This window comes from Labeo rohita, chromosome 3 (genome assembly GCF_022985175.1).
Source record: "Labeo rohita strain BAU-BD-2019 chromosome 3, IGBB_LRoh.1.0, whole genome shotgun sequence".
NCBI classification, from domain to species: domain Eukaryota; kingdom Metazoa; phylum Chordata; class Actinopteri; order Cypriniformes; family Cyprinidae; genus Labeo; species Labeo rohita.
Window position 1 is genome coordinate 41053080 of NC_066871.1, and position 8029 is coordinate 41061108.

The 8029-nt window shown below is 34.1% G+C and overlaps 1 long non-coding RNA gene across 2 annotated transcripts in view; it reads left to right on the forward strand.

Annotated features, from left to right (window-relative positions):
• Positions 1-1610: 1610 nt before the first annotated feature.
• LOC127163267 (uncharacterized) overlaps positions 1611-8029 on the forward strand; it is a 6746-nt gene continuing 327 nt past the window's right edge. The window contains exons 1-3 of one of the 2 annotated variants that reach the window (XR_007827467.1): positions 1611-1671; positions 1909-1974; positions 2248-2330. This is a non-coding gene — a long non-coding RNA (uncharacterized LOC127163267). Of the gene's footprint in view, positions 1975-2247; positions 2331-8029 lie in introns of both variants that reach the window. The other variant, XR_007827466.1, reaches the window with a different exon arrangement.

The window sequence follows — 8029 nt, forward strand, 5'->3', positions numbered from 1 at the left end:
ATCAATAATTGTGATCACTGTGATGATTTGTAGTTATGGAAAAATGGCACAAAAAGTATGTTAGTCAACTGTAAAACTGTAAACTGAAAAGTGCAATCAAGCATAAAAAAATTTAGTAGTTATTTACTGAACTTCAGTTAGTTAGTTAGTTAAAGTGCTATCTTTGGGAATAAACCTGTGAATAATATAAGTAGTATTGTAGTAAACACACATTTGTTTAGTTTGTTTAGTTAGTTAGCAAATTAGTTAAAGTGCTGTCTTTGTTAATAATTCAATTAATAATTTGATTAATTCAGGAAAAATTCTAGTTTAGTTAGTTAGATGTTAATGTTGTCTTTGGGATTAATCCAGTTAATAATTTGACAAGTCAAGGGATATTCTAGTAATGAAACAGTACAAAAAATAGTTAGTTAGTTAGTTAGTTAGTTAGTTAGTTAGTTAGTTAGTTAGTTAGAGTGCTGTCTTCAGGATGAATCCAGTTAATAATTGGACAAGTAACACATTTTTCATTAATGAAACTGGGAAAAGTAGTTAATTAGTTAGAGTGCTGTGTTTTGGGAATAGTCCAGTCAATAATTTGCTTATTTCAGGGGGAAAAACAGAGATTAGTCGGTCAGTTAATTAGTTAGTTAGAGTGCTGTCTTCAGGATTAATCCATTTAATAATTGGACAAGTAACAAATTTTCCAGTAATGAAACTGGGAAAAGTAGTTAGTTAGTTAGTTAATTAGTTAGTTAGTTAGTTAGAGTGCTTTCTTTAGTATTGATCCAGTAAATAATTTCAAAAGTAAAGGTATATTCTAGTAATGAAACAGGGAAAAAAAGTTAGTTAGTTAGTTAGTTGGTTAGTTGGTTAGTTAGTTAGTTAAAGAGCTGTTTTTCGGGAATAATCCAGTCAATAATTTGATTATTTCGGTGTGAAAAACAGAAGTTAGTCAGTTAATTAGTTAGTTAGTTAGAGTGCTGTCTTCAGGATTAATCCAGTTAATAATTGGATAAGTAATAAATCTTCCAGTAATGAAACTTGGAAAAGTAGTTAGTTAGTTAGTTAGTTAGTTAGTTAGTTAGTTAGTTAGTTAGTTCTTTCTTGGGTATTAATCCAGTAAATAATTTGAAAAGTAAAGGTATATTCTAGTAATGAAACAGGAAAATAATTTGATTATTTCAGGGGGAAAAAGTAGAGATTAGTCAGTCAGTTAATTAGTTATTTAGTTAGTTAGAGTGCTGTCTTCAGGATTAATCCAGTTAATAATTGGACAAGTAACAAATTTTCCAGTAATGAAACTGGGAAAAGTAGTTAGTTAAAATAAAATAGTAATAGTAAAATAGTTAGTTAGTTAGAGTGCTGTCTTTGGTATTAATGCAGTAAATAATTTGACAAGTAAAGGATATTCTAGTACTGAAACAGTAAAAAAATAGTGAGTTAGTTAGTTAGAGTGCTGTCTTTGGGATTAATCTAGTTAATATATTCTAGTAATGAAACAGAAAAAAATAGTTAGTTGTTAGTTCTTTCGTTAGTTGGTATATTCTAGTAAAGTAAAAATACATTGTTGTTATTGTTGTTGTTGTTATTATTGTTTTCACAGAAGATTTTCGCATCATGAGGCACTGAGGACTAAAGCAGTAGCGCAACAGAGAGAATCACGTCACCAGCAGCTCACCGCAGTACACTGTAAATCTTTCAGCTTTCCTCCAGGGGGTCTGAACCCACAAACCTTGAGCTCTTAAAACATTTGACCTCTAAACCGCACAGTGGCATCAGATGCTTCCAGAGAGCTGAGTGAATCCCCGGTTAACCGCTCACTCCCTCAAGTTCAAAGCTGGGCTGTCCTGTAGTGAAAAACAGTCATTGTAAGTAAGAACATTTACTGTGAACTGTTATGACTAAACATTGTTTTTCTGTGTTCAGCCCAAAGGGAATCCACAGTGATCATGAGCCTCACGACGTCACTGTGTATGAAGAACCTTAGATCTTGTGAGTCCAAACTTAAAGGAATGATTCAAGCTAAAATAAGCTGTCAAACCTGTTTTATGCACACATATATTAAATGTCTTGAGTGCATAACGCAAAATAAAGCGTACCTGAATATGCGGAAGTGTGAATGAGAATTAAGAGCTGCGCTGAAGGGGAAGATTGTCTCTAAATAATGAATACTTCTAAGTCTATTCATCACACAAAGCATCATGTGACATCAGATGCCTTGGAATATGGACTGTTATTATACTTAAATGGTGTTTTCTTTTTCAGGCCCTGAAAATAAGCATCATCCTTTGTTTTAACATCTCATTTGTGTTCCACGTAGAAAGAAAGTCAATCAAAACGACATGAGGGTGAGTGAAAAATGAGAGCAAGTTCATTCATTTATGTTTTCATTGAAAACGCAAATGCATTACAAGATATTCATCCATTTGGAGACAGGCTTCCATTATTGTCTGACTCTGACATAAGTATCTAAAATCCTAGATATTTGAGGTTCAGTAAAGAAATTTTGATTTGCTTTTACCAGTGAGTTTTTGGTTGGTGTTTTTTTTACAAAAACGCTGGTGTATATAGTAATAGCTAGCATCTGTATCACTGTTTGCTTCGAGAACACAAGGGGAAAACATCTAAGAAATTCATTTTCACAGGGACGACAATGTGTCATTTTATTAAAACAATACAATATACATTTTCACAGCCAGTAGAAATGTGTTGCTATTACATTTTCTCAGTCAACTGCCATCATTAGTTATTTGGACTCTAGTTGTCTATCCTCAGATAAGAGACAGTCCATCTTAAATGAATAGAAAACAAATGAATTTGCATCTACGTCGGGCTGCACTTAATCAGTAATGGCAATAGCGAACTGATGTGTGTGTGTGTGTGTGTGTGTTTGTTTAACCGGCTAAAACAGTGTTATTTTTCACCAGTAGCAGCATGCTAATTCAGTCTTAGCGGTCTAAGTTTAGTGACATTAACACAAGTGAAGAATGAGTGACTTTTAATCCAATTAGTGCATCTATTCTTACCATGGTAAAAGGTCTTTCACATGATAAAGATCCTAGATAGAGAGTAAAAATATACCCCAGCCTGACTGTAGAGAGAAAACATTGATACAGTATGATAGAAAGCAGGATATTTGTCAAGTGGAGGAAGAGATGCTGAGTACAATACTAAGTATATGGTCTGTGTGTGTGTGTGTGTGTGTGTGTGTGTGTGTGTGGGTGTGTGTGTGTGTGTGTGTGTGTGTGTGTGTGGGGGGGGTTGTGTAACAGTCAGATGTTCTCTGTAATCGGGATTATCTGCGTCTTCTCTGCTTTCTGATCTCAGTTCCCACTGCTGAACAGGCCAAATAAATCCTAAAATAACCCACTTTCCCAATCTCGCCTCCAGCTTCCAAAAAAAACACAGAGAAAATAATCAAATCCACTGCTCTGGTAAAATGGCGAGTTTCCCTATGTCCTTCCCAGTTTAGAAATGGGAATTATATATATACAGTTGAAGTCAAACGTTAACATACACCTTGCAGAACCAAAGTAACAGGGATCATACAAAATGCATGTTATTGTTTATTTAGTACTGACCTGAAAAAGACATTTCACATAAAAGACGTTTACATATAGTTCAAAAAAGAAAATAACAGTAGAATTTATAAAAATGACCCCGTTCAAAAGTTTACATACACTTGATTCTTAAAACTGTGTTGTTACCTGAATGATCCACAGCTGTTTTTTTGTTTGTTTGTTTGTTTGTTTTTTTAGTGATAGTTGTTCATGAGTCCCTTGTTTGTCCTGAACAGTTAAACTGCCTGCTGTTCTTCAGAAAAATCCTTCAGGTCCCACAATTTTTTTGTTTTTTCAGCATTTTTGTGTATTTGAACCCTTTCCAACAATGACTCAACTATTATAACTAACTGCAACTATTACACAAGGTTCAAACGCTCACTGATGCTTCAGAAGGAAAAACAATGCATTAAGAGCTCGGGGGTGAAAACTTTTGAACAATATGAAGATGTGTACATTTTTCTTATTTTGCCTAAATATCTTTTTTTTTTGCCCTCCAGAAAATACAAAAGTTACTTACATGTTTCTGAGAAAACAAAATAAGTTAAATTTACCCTGATCTTCAAATTCCAAAAGTTTTCACCCTCTGCTCTTAATGCATTGTTTTTTTTTCTTCTGGAGCATCAGTGAGTGTTTGAACCTTCTGTAATAGTTGCATATGAGTCCCTCAGTTGTCCTCAGTGTGAAAAGATGGATCTCAAAATCATAGAGTCATTGTTGGTAAGGGTTTAAACACACAAAAATGTTGAAAAATCAAACAATTTTTGTGTGTGTGTGTATGTAAACTTTTGAACGGGGTAATTTTTATAAAAAAAAAGGTCAAATAAATTACATTTTGTAGATTCTGCAAGGTGTATGTAAACTTTTGACTTCAACTGTATATATATCTGCAGAATCCCAAAGGAAACTTTTGTTGCTCCTTCAGGCTTGTTGCTTGTACTTTTCAGTTATGTATCAACTTTGTCTCAGATGTTTCTCCTAAAATTCATACAGTATGACTATAGAGCTATTAAAAACAGCAGCTGGTTGGGCTTTAAAGAAATTGATGAGGCATTTTTAAGTTCTTTTTGAGATGTCTGGGTTTTGATTGCACACATCTCTGAGATGTCTCTTGAAACTCTCAAATAGAAATATCAGGACTTATACAGAAGTCTCAGTTTGTCTTGGAGACAAAGTTGCGATATTAATATTATCATATTATCATTATTTTTCTCTTGTATAGTCTATTTGACATGATGATGAATATCAGTCTAGTCTATTGTGTCTCAGCGTGAGTCTGTTGGAACGCAGCGGAGTGCCTTTCATCGAGTGCAGAAGTGCTGGATTATATTACGTAACAGCAGCTCTGGGTCTGGCTGCATGTCTTTCCACAGCCAGTCGCAGAGACGCGCTCACAGACGCTCATGACTTCTGTTTGACGGCAGAGAGAAAGAGTTACACCTGTAACAGTGGTCTGTAACACTTCAGAAAAGACTGAGATTGAAGTTTAAAGTGTTGTGTTTAGTGACAGGTGTGTGTAACAGAGAGAATGCGCCTGTTGTTGTTATGTGTTCCCTCTGTGGGCTCCGTTTTTCTCGCAGGAAGTGACCGCCCCGCCACTGTCGTCCCCTGAGAGACACCAAGAGACAAATAGAAATGCTATCAACTCCACATAAAAATACAGTCAGGACAAACAACTGCTTGCGGATACATACAAATACAATTAACCCAGCTCGAAACGTTTTGCTAATGTTCCCATTAAGTTATGAAGACATTATTTTTGAAGGTTCTCTGAACGTTTAAACTAGATGTTTAAAAAGCATTTTTTCCTGGTTTTTTAACCTTAGAGGAAACATTAATGGAATGTTCTCTGAACCACTTGAAACATTTAAAAAACATTAGACAAACAATAGAACATTCTTTGTACATTTTTGGAATGTTATTAAAGATCAGATCAATTTAAATGAACATTGTAGTTTGTTAATACCATTTCCAAAATTCTATAGGATAATATTTTGAATTGGTTTGGTTTTTGTTTTAATTTTATTTACATTTTTAGCTAATTTGTTATGTTTTTTATTGTTTTTAGTATTTTTATTAAATATGTCTGTCATTTTTATTTATTTTTATTACAAGCTGAAATAAAGACTTTTTTTTTATCTTATTGCAGTTAAAGTTTAGTTTATTTCAAGTAACATAAATGGTTCTTTTTATGGTTTTAGTTTTAGTTCTATTATAACCATTGACCCCAAAATTGTGAACAGCGGTCTAGTTTACTTTACTCAGCATGGCCCAGATCTGTTTATGTGCAATTTTGAAGTATTACATTTGTCAGAAACACCCTTCACGCTGATAAAACGTCAGGCAAAAATAGCCAGTTTAAAAATCACAAGATGCACACAAACACAAAGCGTTCATTTGTTTATAGTCGAGTCTCAGTTGCTTACAATAAACACAGACACGCACTGAAGTAACATCAAATTCAACATCAACATTTTAAAGGAACAGCTCACCAAAAAATGAACATTTGCTGAAAATGTACTCCAAGATGTGGATGAGTTTGTTTCTTCATCATATTTGGAGAAATGTAGCATTACATCACTTGCTCACCAATGGATCCTCTGCAGTGAATGGGTGCCGTCAGAATGAGAGTCCAAACAGCTGATAAAAACATCCCAATAATCCACACCACTCCTGGTGAAAGCAATATAATAGATTATAAACTCATATTTTGGCCAGAAGCAATGGTTTGAAGTCAAAATGTCTTAACGATTGATTTGTTTTTTTTACAAACATGCAGCTTTTCACTTTACAAAACATTAATTGATGGACTGGAGTGGTGTGGATTACTTGTGGATTATTGTGATGTTTTTTGTTCAGCTGTCTCTCATTCTAACTACACCCATTCACTGCAGAGGATCCATTGGTGAGCAAGTGATGTAATGCTACATTTCTCCAAATCTGATGAAGAAACAAACTCATCCACATCTTGGATGACCTGTGGGTGAGTACATTTTCATTTCTAGATCAACTATTCCTGCAAGTTTCCTCATAATTCCCATGAAAACTGGGGCGACGTGAAAATGAATTAAATTTACCTGTCATTCCAGTGGTAACAATACGCTCTAATGAAATTAGTCAGATGGCGTGTCATCTTTTATACTCATTTGCGTGTCATTGTACTAACCGCAAACTGTAATTAATCTAAAAGTGCCTCAGCAAATAACATCAACACAAACCCACACGTATATATCCCTGTAAGCCTTATTTCTGTCTTTTTATTTTAATTAATTTTCATGCACGGCAGAGATAGAACAAGTGTTTCCGCATTTCATATTTTTTTTGATAGTTGACATGTTTTTGCAAGTCGGAAGAAGGAACTAGGTATTTTGCAGCAAATGCTGCTTGTTTTCATTAGATCTTGTAGGAGTGACTTTACATGTAAACCGAACGGGAGGTTTTGCACAGAAATACAGGGAACGAAGCAGTTTACCCTGAAGGAAACTGATAGCCACACTGAAGGAAATGCTTTAACTGGGAAATATTTAAAAGAACCACAAACAAGGAGGTCTTTCTGAAAACGCATCTCGATTAACCTGCTGCTCTGACGGGAAATCTTCTGTCCTGAGCAAAGACGTCACTGTTTGCTTTTCTGCATGGTTAAACATTTATTATATAGTTTATTCATTTGAAAGTACATTTGTTTCAAATGTGTTTTGTGCACATGAAAGGGAATCGTATTAAAAATGCAGTATTTTATGTACAATGCCATAACAAAGGGCAAAGCTTCTCTTTGTGCATTAAAAAAGGAGACAATGAAAACATACAGGAAGACTTTACGGGAAAGAAACTGTATCTGACAGCGTGAAGTACCTGTAAAATTTCCATTTTCATCTCCATTTCTCTTCCTCAACTGATGGAAATGTGATCTCATGTTTCTATTGTCTAAAGTGAAACACAATCATAGGATATAGTTTTTATACAAACAGGTATCTTTTGTTTTTGCCTGGTTTCTAGCACTGTCAGTTTATTTCATCCAAACTATAGTACTAATAATCGTTAACTGCTTTCTTGAAAGTTTGGGGTTGGTAAGATTTTTTAATGTTTTTGAAAGAAGTTTCTTCTGCCCACCAAGACAGCATTTATTTGAACAAAAAATAAAGGTAAAAATTGTGAAATAGCATTAAAATTTAAAATTGCTGTTCTGTGTTTGAATACATTGTAAAATGTAATTTATTCCTGTCATCACAGCTGAATTTTCTGCATCATTACTCTAGTCTTCAGTGTCACATGATTTTCCAGAAATCATTCTGATATGCTCATTTGCTGCTCAAGAAACATTTCTGATTATTATCCATGTTAAAAACAGTTGTAATACTTCATCTGAATACATTTGAAATCCTTTGGAACATTATTAATGTCTTTACTGTCACTTTTGATTATATTAATGTATCCTTACTGGATAAAAGCCCCAATTTCGTTCTAAAAACAAAGTTTTGTATGTTATT